Source organism: Falco biarmicus, chromosome 5 (genome assembly GCF_023638135.1).
Source record: "Falco biarmicus isolate bFalBia1 chromosome 5, bFalBia1.pri, whole genome shotgun sequence".
Taxonomy (NCBI): Eukaryota; Metazoa; Chordata; class Aves; order Falconiformes; family Falconidae; genus Falco; species Falco biarmicus.
In genome coordinates this window covers 85785606-85797888 of record NC_079292.1, presented here as the reverse complement: position 1 = coordinate 85797888, position 12283 = coordinate 85785606, and the positions used below count along the sequence as shown (strand labels likewise).

At 40.7% G+C, this 12283-nt stretch overlaps 1 long non-coding RNA gene across 1 annotated transcript in view; it reads right to left on the bottom strand.

Annotated features, from left to right (window-relative positions):
- The window catches only part of LOC130149414 (uncharacterized), a 132899-nt gene that overhangs the window by 32699 nt on the left and 87917 nt on the right, over positions 1-12283 (bottom strand). Inside the window, exon 2 of the long non-coding RNA XR_008821914.1 lies at positions 516-614. This is a non-coding gene — a long non-coding RNA (uncharacterized LOC130149414). The remainder of the gene's footprint in view (positions 1-515; positions 615-12283) is intronic.

Sequence of the window (12283 nt, the reverse complement as noted above, 5' to 3'; positions counted from 1 at the left end):
TAGGCACCTGCCTCTAGACATGGCAGGGACTTCCTCATACAAATCTAAAGAATTAGTGTGTTTCCTTTTACAAATCTAGAGAATGAGTGTTCTCTAGTGTTTGTTGGCAAACAAACACTACAGAAAAGTTTTTCAAAAACATTCCTTAAAAGAAATAAAAAAGATCAAAAATCTTTACAAGCAGAACAAAAGCTGATTCATATGTAACTGGTAGTAAAAGAAAAGTAAGCAATGCATTTAGTCATAACTAGAAAGCAAGCTCAAAAAATACATTTGCACAGAAAGAAGCTATGCAGTCAGACCAAAACCTTTTCACTGAAAATGCTAAGCAAAGAATTTTCACTACTGAATATATTTCACTAGTGAAAAAGTCAGAAAGGCTTCCATAGCCTAACCTGCTCTCCCTTCCATTCACTATTGAGAAATCATTTATCTCTGATGGACTAAAGATGCCAGGTATCTTTGGCCACATGTTCATTTTACAAATAATTCACCTTGTGCTTTTTGTCATTTACCTCAGATGGGACACTCCTCAGTTAGGAAACTGCATAAACATCCAGAAATGTATCTCATTATTTTTCTTCAATGTCTTTGCTTCACTTCTGCGATGACACCTGTTGAATAAAAATTACTTTTTTTAGTGTGGGGGACATGCTGGAATTGCTGTTAATTACACAGGTCAGATTGTCTTGTAATTCCCTTACAGTCTCCATCATCTGCCTCTGTCAGCATTTCCCCTCAATATATACTTTAAACTGTAGGCATTACAAGGAGATGTGATCTCGAGGTTCTGAGTTTGCAAACCTTGACTAAAGAAAGAATCCTAATCCACAACTGGGTCTCCAACACCTTATGAAAATACAATACACAGAATCTGCAAACTGAGCTAAATGGGAAGACTGTTTGCTATGTATTATGATTTACATTAGACAATTTGCTCCAGGGGATATTGCTTGCATAGCTTCCTCCCTAATCAGTACGCGTGAATCTCTCCATATAAAAATCTGAGAATTACGCTTGTTTCAGTCCACAGTTATCACACAGATCCTAGATGCAGGTGCTAATGCTATGCAGCAATATTCTAGCCTGACTCATCAAACTCACAACACTGCACTTTGCCTGTTTTCCTCTTTGTAAGAGGCTATTCTTACTAGGCTCCGCTAGTGTACCAGCCCCACTGTTTTTCACATTTATTTGCTGAGTTCCAGTCATTATTGTCTAGGTGTTAGTATTAGCTTTACCAATCAGACAGCTGCAAAACACTAATACATTACCAAGCCCGTAGTAAGGAGATGCACATAGTCAGCTCTCTTCTGACAGTATCAATATACTTGCTGCAGAGTGGTTTATGTATAAAGAGGTCTATACTCAAAGACCTAGAAGCCTGAGGCTATGCCCACTCATGCTGTCTGTTGTTTCTTGATAACCCTGCAGGTTTACTACAACTTGCTAAGTCAATGCACAACAGAAGACCTCCATCTTTAGGCTGAAGGCTATTCTCCCTTACAACCTGTGCTTATCCAGCTGAAAACACTGGCATTGCACTGATGCTGTAACAAAATTTGACCTTCTAGGATGAGTTAGGGTGAAGTGTTGCTACTATTTTTAAGGGGAAATTTGAAACTGAGGCTGACTTGTAAAATGATTGTAGTAGGATACCTAACAAGTTCTTTTGATGCCCTATTTTAGCTTCAGTTATCTTGATCTTCAGCCTCCCACAGCTGTTGAGTAAGGCAGAAGGCAATATGTCACTGTGGTAAATTGTGGGAGAGAAGAAAAAGGGAGTTCACAACCCTGCTGTTCAAAGTTACAAATGTGTTTATTCTTTATCAAAGATTCTAGGGTTTTTCCCTTCACCTCAAAGCCTCCCAGACATATATATATATATATATATGTATATTTTTAAAATTTTTAAATACTTTTTTTTTTTAGCTTGGTATTTTCAGATGATGCATCCTGGGAATAAGAAACATTCTGGCTATATCCAAATGTAAATGGTGATTCAGGAACACCTATTATGACCACTAGATGACAGTTTCACCTCACCCTGTGAAAAGCACTGCCGCTGGAGAAACATTAGCACTCCATATACTCTCTTATTAGATCTGGGATTCTGGTGACTCATTTTCTTACATGTGGAGCTTCATTTGTGACAGGATGTTCTCACACCAAAAAAAAAGGCATTTTCCCATGCATGACACCATTGAGCAATATGGCAATTTTAAAGAAAATCAGCAAAAATAACGTACTATGCACCAAGAAGCTCATTCAGAAATGATTGGAGATATCTCCATGGTATGTGCAACACTCAAATATGCAACGGTAGGTGGGTTCTGAGTGTATGGAGAAAAGAACAGGGAAAAGCCAGTGGGATTTCTAGCACTGGGGTAGTAAAAGGCAAATTGGGAAGATGAGGGTGCGATTAATGAGAATTCAAAGGACTGCAGTTAGTAACAGGAGTTCCTCTCCTTTTTCAGCTCTCCACCCACTCAGTGGGAAGGCTCATTCTTCTCCTCTTTATTATAGGAATCAAAATCTATCTACCACCCTGGGGTCCACAGAGCAGCTAATTCCCTCTTGCAGCCCCCACTGTTTCCATACTTCCTGGGTTGCTGTTTCAACACAGGAGGTAGGTGCGTGTGAGGTCCCAGCAGAAAGCCAGCAAAGGACAGGCATGTCTGGGCTAATTAGTCTGGCTGCTGATAGGACCAAAACCACAGATTTGCAGTAGAAACCTTAGGAGAGGTCCTATGCCTTCAGTAAAAGCCATCTCCTCTCTTCCACAGACCCCTGGCCTCAGTACGGATAGCAGCAGAGCAGAATACCATCTGCTCCAGCAGTTGTTCTATTCAGAAAATTGGACCTTATATTCCAGAAAAAAAATAAACATCTGAAGTCAGCTTTGTCCAAATTTCCCACTCTTCTCCCTTGTATGCCACTCACCTGCAACCCAGAAAATTACACAGCTTTTGACAAGGCAGGCATTGTCATCACATGAGAGTTGATATCAAACTTAAATCTCCACGTTTCAGCTTGAGGAGAGGAAAAGGAAATGGGTGAGAGATCACTGCAGTGGGTAAGAGTGATCAAAACCTCATGGAAAACATAATGGAGAAAGCATGCCACGGCCACACTTTCTGCTTCCATGAAGGACTGAACTGGGGAGAGACTCCTAAACTATGGAGAGTGGATGCCGGCCCTCCTTTTAACTGTAGGACCTATGTATCACCACTCTGCTATGTGGGGCCTTTCTGTCTTAAGAAAATCCTGTGAAACGTGACCAGGAATTTCTGATCACAGGAAAACACAGGCATATACACCTGTCACAAACATACATTTCACCAGCACTTTGCCCCTTCCCCTGTACCTTTATGGCACTCCCACAGTGAGAACCAGGGACAAAATACTTTTTAAAGGCGCATCCCATCACAGTCACACACCTTAATCCCCTTCGCATCCTGGTGAGTAACCACTTCCCACCCTCAGTTCAATCTACCCATATATGCTTTTTTCTCCCTTTCCAGTTCTCTGTAGACACTCAGACCTCGTGTTACTGAAAAGCTAATGAAAATGTTGAACATTGCCAAAATAAGGCTCCTGTATCTAGTCACATCACAGACACATTGCAAGGGTCTGAAGATGCGCACACTAGGCTATATCATGTGAAATGCTGTTCATCCAAACACAAAACAAACAGATGTCTGGTCATGGACTTGTGTGATCCATCATGCTCCTTGGTGTGCTGTTTCAAGAAAGGGAGTGAGTGGCCCTGGTGTGAGGTCCCAGCAAAGAACAGGGGCATCTGGGCTAGCTAGTCCTGCTAGGATCAGCACAGATCTGCAGTAGGAACCTTAGGAGTGGTTATATGATGGTGGCTTATAGATGAATGACTGTAGGAACATGCTGACAACACCAAGCTGTGTGGTGTGGTCGCCACGCTGGAGGGAAGGGATACTGTCCAGGGGGACTTTGGCAGGCTTGAGAAGCGGGCCCGTGTAAACCTCATGAAGTTCAGCAAGGCCAAGCGCAAAGTCCTGCACCTAGGTCAGGACAACCCCTGGTATCAATACAGACTGGGTGGAGAATGGACTGAGAGCAGCCTTGAGAAGGACTTGGTGCTGGTGGATGAAAAGCTCAACATGGCCTGACAATGTATGCTTGTGGCCCAGAAAGCCAACTGAATCCTGGGCTGCATCACAAGAAGCATGGCCAGCAGGCTGAAAGAGGTGATTCTTCCCCTCTATTCAGCTCTTGCGAGACCCCACCTGGAGTACTGTGTTCAGCTCTGGAGGCCCCAGCATAAGAAGGGCATGGACCCATTGGAGCAAGTCCAGAGGAAGCCATGAAGATGATCAGAGGGCTGGAGCACCTCTCCTACGAAGACGGGCTGAAAGAGTTGGGGTTGTTCAGCCTGGAGAAGAGAAAGCTTCAGGGAGACCTTATAGTGGCCTTTCAATACTTAAAGGCGGCTTACAAGAAAGATGGGGACAGGCTTTTTAGTAAGGTCTGTAGCAATAGGACAAGGGGTAATGGTTTTAAACTAAAGAGGGCAGATTTAGATTAGATATTAGAAAAAAAAATCTTTACTGTGAGGGTGGTGAGGCACTGGAACAAGTCATGCAGAGAAGCTGTGGATGCCCCATCCCTGGAAGTGTTCAAGGCCAGGTTGGATGGGGCTTTGAGCAACCTGGTCTAGTGGAAGGTGTCTCTGCCTATGGCAGGGGAGTTGGATCTAGACAATCTTTAAAGGCCCTTTCCAACGCAAACCATTCTGTGATTCTATGATTCCAAGAACACGCTTTTTAGGAGTGTTTACCACTGGCTGCAGTGCAGTGCAGCTGCCTCTTTCTAGCTCCAGGACTCTCAATGCAGGAAAGCAACTCAGCACATTACAAATCTGCTATCAAGGTGAATCTGATGTAGGGAATATCCAAATCAAGAGGATGCCACAAATGTAGGAGATGCCATGGGAAGTGATAAAAAAGTGAGGTTTTTTTAATAGTTCTCTTTACCTCATTGATCCAATGAGGTTGATGTAACTAGGCAATCATGGCTCTCTGGGCTTAGTATTCAAGTACAGTATTCAAGAGCAGTCCAGAATACTGTAGCAGAATAATAATATTGTTTTGCCTGTCAGTAAACACTGCCTAGCCAAAGATCTTACAGCACTTCACCATTACTTCTAAATCTAACATTATTAATCCATTCTGAATTATTTTCAATATTTCAAAATTAAAATCAAAATATCATCCATATATTAAATAGACAAGAGTATGAAGGGAAAGAAGGATTCACTGATTTGCATGCAATCACCAAGAGCAAGGAAAAGTCATTATCAAATTTAACATCCTCTAATCATCCTTAAATAAAACCTAGCAATAATTTAATAAACATAGGCAGATTTCTTCACTTTTAGGATGCTCAATTTTTCCTTAGATAAAATAGGGTGGTAATACCAACTTTGTGAAGTGCATGGTCTTCTACTTACAATAGATCCTGTGTAAAAACTAGTATTACTTTTATCATCATCATTAGCCACTTCTGAGCCTGAATACAGAAAGCTGTGAAAATTGAAAAGTTATTTAAGAGTTACAGAATAGAAAGTGAAAATAGTAACATCAAACTGAAATTGCCAAACTGAGTTTAGATGGGCAAGCTGTCCTTCACCCCTCATATTTGCACCATGTCACAGAGTGTATAACGTCCTTACAGAGAATAATACTGAGATTTTAAGGGGAAAAAAATCAAAATCTTTCAGTATTTGACTTAAGATGTCACCTAGCAGCAAACAAATCACTGTTTTTTATCTATTTATTAGGTAATGCTTTCTGCAGGACACTGGCTTTTGATTGCTTGCTGGTTTTCTCGTGGTCTCCTCACTTCACACTGACCAGTGCCCAGCAGTGGTTTAGCTGTACAAGCTGATGAGCTCATGCCCTAAAGTGGAAAGGTTACACAAGACTCAGCTGCTAACACTCCCAAGGCTGAAAATCTACAAACACTGCCACGTGTATGCGGGGGTGGGAGAGTGGATTTAAAAAAAAAAATAGGAAAAAATCTGCAAAAACAATGTATAGTATTGAGACTTTAGTTGCCCATCATCTGCTTTCATTTACCGTTTCAAGCTCTATTGCACCAGCTGAAAGTAAACATTTTTTTTCCTTTTTTATAATTTATATCTGTAACCATATATAAAATCACTTAGATGAAGTGAAAGAGAGCTCTAGGAACTGAAATAAAGTAGGGTAACTTGGAAAAATTCTTAGATATTATTCCAGGTAAATATATGCCATCCTTACTTTACTCCTCACATACCACCAAAAGAAGAAAAAAATTTCTAGAAAGAAACAAGTTACTTTTGGAGGGGTAAAGAAGAGAGAAAATTTGTAAAAATTTCCATGGCAACTTTTCAGCTTATAACCAGATTCCATGAACCTTATTCATCCCATAAAGAGGGCAAATCTCAAGTCACATACAGTCCAACATGTGATCACTTGATTGCTTTTAATGTAGGAGGATTGTATTTTCCATGCCCTGGCTAAAGATTAAAAGAAAACTGTGAGGGCTGGAGGTGGACACCAAAGCTTTTTTTGATGCCAGCTATTTTTCCCCCCCTTTTCAGACTTTCATCCAAAACATGCTTACTTTGGCAGCCTACGGAGGGGGCTGCGAAATCATAAAGAGCCACTGTCCGGTTTTTACTTCTGTGAGACAGTAGACCAAATCTAATCCTTGCAAATTGCAGCTGTTTTGATCAAAACTGTTTGCCAAACTATAAACTCCTTTTTATTTTTTCCTGCTTTTCTGTTTTTCTGTTGTTGTCAAGACCTGGAGGGTGTCAGAAGACAAATTTTTCCAAGAGTTTTTAAGGTTATTCTCTTACCTGCTTTTTAGCTCCATAAAGGAAAAGGGGGTGGGGATTTCTGGGAAAGAGGAGTGGGGAAATCATTTGTGCTGTTCAAGAGCTTGCTTTCAAAAGACTGAATCAATGGTACAAAGGATAATGAGGCTTTGCCTTTATGCTGCTGGCTCACATCTGAGGTGACTGAAGGTTCCTAACTGCTTTGTTATTACCCTTGTTTATTATTGTAATATATAGGGACTAATCAAGATGGACAAAGATTTAGAAATTGCTATACAAACAGGGAGCTGTACACAGCCCTTGACCTAAAGAACTTGCAGTTTAAACAGACACACCAAACATGATGTTACCAGTGATGTTGGAAAACACATGCAATCGTGGCGGCATGTTAAATACTTTAAGGCCCAGTTACATCTTCCTGGATCAAAGTTAAGATTTTCAAAAAGGGTGCGAGATACACAAATGCATTGAAAAAGCTCACCTTAAATTACTAACTCTGCAAGCTGATATGTTTTTCACTGCTAGTTTCCATTTCTGTCGCAACATCCTGTAGAAACAAATGCTAAATCTTATGCCATTGAAGTTAATAGTGCATTTTCCATTTCAAAGCTCAAAGCAAAAATAACAACCTAAGTTGTTATGAGGACTTTTCTTGGGCAGACATAAAGGCACTTAAATCCAAGGTATGTAAGCCTCGCTGCATTCATTCCTATTGTGGACTGGGGAAAGCAGACAGCAGATGGAATTTAAGGCATGAAAAATGGGACAGGAATCAACTACAGATACACAGTAACTCAAGATTAGATGGGTAGGACAGAATTTGTCCCATCACCTTGAGCAAGACAGGTCAATAGACTGCATATCATCAGAAATCTCACAATTGCAGGTACATTGAGACAGAACACAAAGTTATATGTAAATTTGAGTAGAATAATTCCTGCAGTAATAATTCCCCAGTCTTTGGGTGCATAAAGTTCTTCATTTGAAGTTGTGTTGAGGCACAGGCAGCGATTTAGGATAGGGAAGACTGCGCAAAAGTTACTTATGTGAAGATAAGCAGCGGATTTCAGTTCCAGGGAGGTTTATGGCACTTTTTCTGGCATCATATTCAGATTTTAATACCCTATGAAGTCAAAATGTAGTCACTATAGTCTGCTAGGCATTAATAGATGATGCTGTAATGCACGTACAAATTGTATCCCCCCTTGATCTGCAATACAAAAAACTCCATGTGTCAGTAATGTGAGAATTTAATCTCACAGGAGAATTGAAGGACAGATTAGCTAAACCCTAAAACAAGTAAATAATGTTCTTTAGGGAATCATATCTGGCAGTTTACTAAGGAAATTCAGAAGTACAAATATTTACAATAGGAGGTACACAGATTTCTCATAATATTATAGCTGATTCCAATTTGGAATACTTTTGCTTAATTTTATTCCATGTGCTTTTGACATCTGACCCGTACTCTACATATAAACTTCATTATTTGCTCATCCTTTCTGTCCATATCCCTGCTCAATTATTTTTCTGGTGTTTGAGTTTTATTGGAAATTTCATGTGCTTTTAAATTTTACCAAAGAATTGCCTTGATAAAAAGCACTGAATAAAAAAAGCAGAATCCTAAGGTGGTATTTACAAAACAGATTTGTGCTGTATAAATACTGTATGTTTTTATATAAATGTATGTATGTAATATTATTATTATTTAACTGCATTACAGGCAAATTTAGAGATCCTAGTGAGAACCAGGGATAAAAACCTCTGAATAGTCAAAATAGGTACAGTATAGAAGAAAATAACTTAATGTCTTCATGACAGATGTATATTTTCTGTCCTTTTTACCTCATTCCTTTCATGGAACTTAAAAATTAAATAACACAGTTTTATACTCATCGCGAAAAAAAAAAAGCCACCTTGTAATAGGCAAGGCCAAAGAATGAAGCCGTTGTCAGCACAGCATGCCACATCTGCATTAGGAATTTGCAATAGCGTTAGTGCATCAGGGCCTCTGCACCCATGCAAGGAAGATCATAATTAAAACAAACTGTAAAGCTCTAACTAGGTCTGGGCAGACCTCAGACTATGCAGAGATTCCCCACAGCTTTTAAGTGTGCAGATGCTGTCTGGGCCTTCTCTGAATAAGCCTCTTTCAGAAGCGTCCACTCTGTCTTCAGCTCTCGTTAACAGTCAGGCTCCTATCACAGTTTACTGCTTGCCATTTCCAAAGCAGAAGCAGACTTAAAAGAAATTATTTGAAACACATTTCTGTCAGGCCAAAGGGAGCTGACCTTAAGTTTGGAGCATGGATAGATTCAGATGCAGAAGCAAGTAAGTTCTGATTACATCCAACATGTTTTGCCCCTCTTTACAAGTTATCAGTTCATGCACTGAGAACCTGATTCTTTTGCTGGAGGATTCTCCTGAATCAAGTGGAGATACTAGTGTCTGGCCATAGTATAGAAATGGGACTGTCACAGAAGGTAGATGAAAACTCACAAAAATGGGAAGCTTGGGGGATTCTGTAGTCTAATGAGGAGCACACCATGACACTCATCCTTGGTTGACTGGAAGCTGGAAACCGATGGCACAGAATCAGGTCTGCAAACTGCCATCACTACTGGTAACAATTGGAGTGATAATGTGATATGTTAATCTTGCCATGGAGGCAACAGATTAGATACACACAGTAGGCAGTACACTCACAGAAGAGCGTAGTCACTTCTAGAACTTGCTCCTTTTCTGAAGAGATAGCACTGCAGAATGTTTTATTTGTGCTCTCTGTAATAAAACTGTGATCTCCAGTGCCATTAGAACTGTCAAAAAAAAGGACTTTTTACCAGCTCCCAGAGAAATATCCAGCCACAGGTGTAAGTACATTCCAGGGTGAAAGCCGTGTTAGCTTTAGCCAGTCTAATGTACATAACCTTGATACAGCTACCCAAGAGATGTATGGATAACCATATCTTGAAAGCTCAGCCCTCAGAGATTTGAATCAGGCCTAAATCTGAAGTCCAAACATAGCATTAAGGTAGCAACAGTTAAACTAGGCATTAAGAAAGCAGAAATGTATCCTTGTCCTGGCCTCATCTTATTTGGAAGTAATATAACATTTTTATTGGACAGATCCCTAGATTGTTGCCAAGGGATTTAAATAAGGTCTTGTTATCCACTGGAGTCTCAGGGGTCCAGGAATATAAGCAAAATCTTGTGATTCTCTCATAGATAGGGGACTACTTTGCTTTTAACAACCTATCATCCTTCAGGCCAGGCAGCTTCTGCTACTCAGGGACTAGTTAAAAAACGGCTTGCAGAGGAAAGAGGAAAGCACAGCCAGGCAATAAAATCCCAAGGATTTACTGTTTTAGGACTGCATTATCCTCAGCGAAGTAGCTCTGAGATGTGATTTTTAGGTTTAGAGCAAAGATTTGACAGTCCATCTACAGCTTTGCTGGGATGGGGAACAGTATGTATGATACATACCACTTTGTGGTGCACTTATACATGAGCAAAGCAGCACCCACTATAGTAGGTTCTTTATCTGTGACTGCAGCCAGAAGGCACTATGGCGATAGTGATAGCAGCCAGCGTAACAGCCATACTCAGTAAATGACATTCTTAGCAACTGTCCCTAGTGGGCCATACTCACCTGACTTAATAGCATCTGATTTGAGAGCATTCACAGGACTTCAGAGTGTGTGTGGGCATAGGACACAGTACATTGGTCCCATACTGTTTCCAACATTTTGCTGTGTTCTTGCAAAAATAATTCTGGGGCTGTTTGCTCCCTGCCTCACAGCAGCAAGATTGGGAATAACTTCTTCCATGGCAAGAGAAAGCTCCTGTATAGTCATACCATTGACCTGTAGGTTAAAGTCTACAGAAACCTGCATCTGACAGGAAAATGGAAACAAATGGAAGGTCAGGAATATGCAACACGTGAACAATAGCTTTAAGAGGAAGAGAGACATATCTAGATCTTAAAACTCCCCTGGGGAGCCAAATTGGCTCCAAATTTCCTAGCTGGCTTGGATCTCTAGGCCGAGCCAAAGCCAACACAGACCTTTCTGTTCTAGGTCACGCCTTTTGTGTATTCAATACACAGATTATAAAAGGGGGAACAAAGTGGTTGTCTCTGTCCACTGGGAATCACCAGCTATTGGAGGTTTTTTTCTTTATCCAGTTTTATCCCATGCCAATGGGTGGCCCAAGACCAGAGGAACCCAAGAACAGGGGAGTCGCATGGGTGGTGTAAAACTAACTATAGCTGTGTCTGCAAGACCCCTTTGGACTGCTGCCAGGTACAGTTGAGGCAAGCTGGAGACCATGGGCCAAGCTGCACAATGCAGGCCTGTGGTGGTTTAAGACCTGAGGCACATGAATACTGTGAGGTTCAAAGGGATGCAGGGAGAAAAAAGCACACAAAGCACAAAGCAGTATCTTTCTGTAGCTGCGAGTTCTAGACCCAAGAGTTACTGCCTTGTCTCAGGGAATAACCTGGAGGCATAATGAGCTCTGACCTGTTTGTTTTCATCTCCTCCTGGGAGCCATTATATGATATTAACAAAATAAATCAATTTAAAATAACTCATTGTGTAAGCTTACAACAGAGTGGTTGTTTCTGGCATACCTCAGGGACATTGCACAGTCCTCCACCATTATGAATGAATGAATGGGCCTTAGCTGTACTGCAATAGAGTAATTTGTTTTAATAATGTCTGAATATACACTGAGGTAATATTTGTGCAATCCCTAATAGTGTTCTTAGGGCAGAAATTCGCATATTAAGAGAACAGTGTTTATTTACACTAAAAGAGCAGTTATGGACAGAAAAGAGGCTCTAAAAATGACACCAGGAGGATCATATTTACTCTCTCCCTGCGGTTTCAGTTCAGACTTACTTGGCGCCCAAGTCAAAGGTATTTTCTTTAAATGACAGTTACAGAAACTTTACATGGGATTTGAAAGACATCTGCTTTTGATCCCCCTACGCACAGCAGAGAGCCTGCAACTGTATTTAACTGAAGAGCTGGCAGCAAGGAGAGACTCCAGATGCCCAGAATCTTCTTAGTCCTTTACAAGAGTCAGTCATCCTCCTTTTAGGACAGGAACATTCTGGTTGGTGGTAAGTGAAATCTATGTATGTACTAGAAGCACCACAGAAAAAGCACTGTTTTCAGGGTGGGAATGATTTTCCAGTCTGTTTTCTAATGTTAATTCCTTCTCACATTAAAAATGGCAGGATGGTTGAAAAGAGAAGATTATATTATGGTCTTCAAGAAAGCCTTCCTAGGGAAGACTGGATCAAGACATGTTGGTGCTTTTAAGTAAGGTTAGGAACCAAACATTGTGCGTCTGCCATTTTCGATTCTCCGCAAGCACCCTGGAACCAGTATCTCCTCTCAGTCCAATACTAAACTG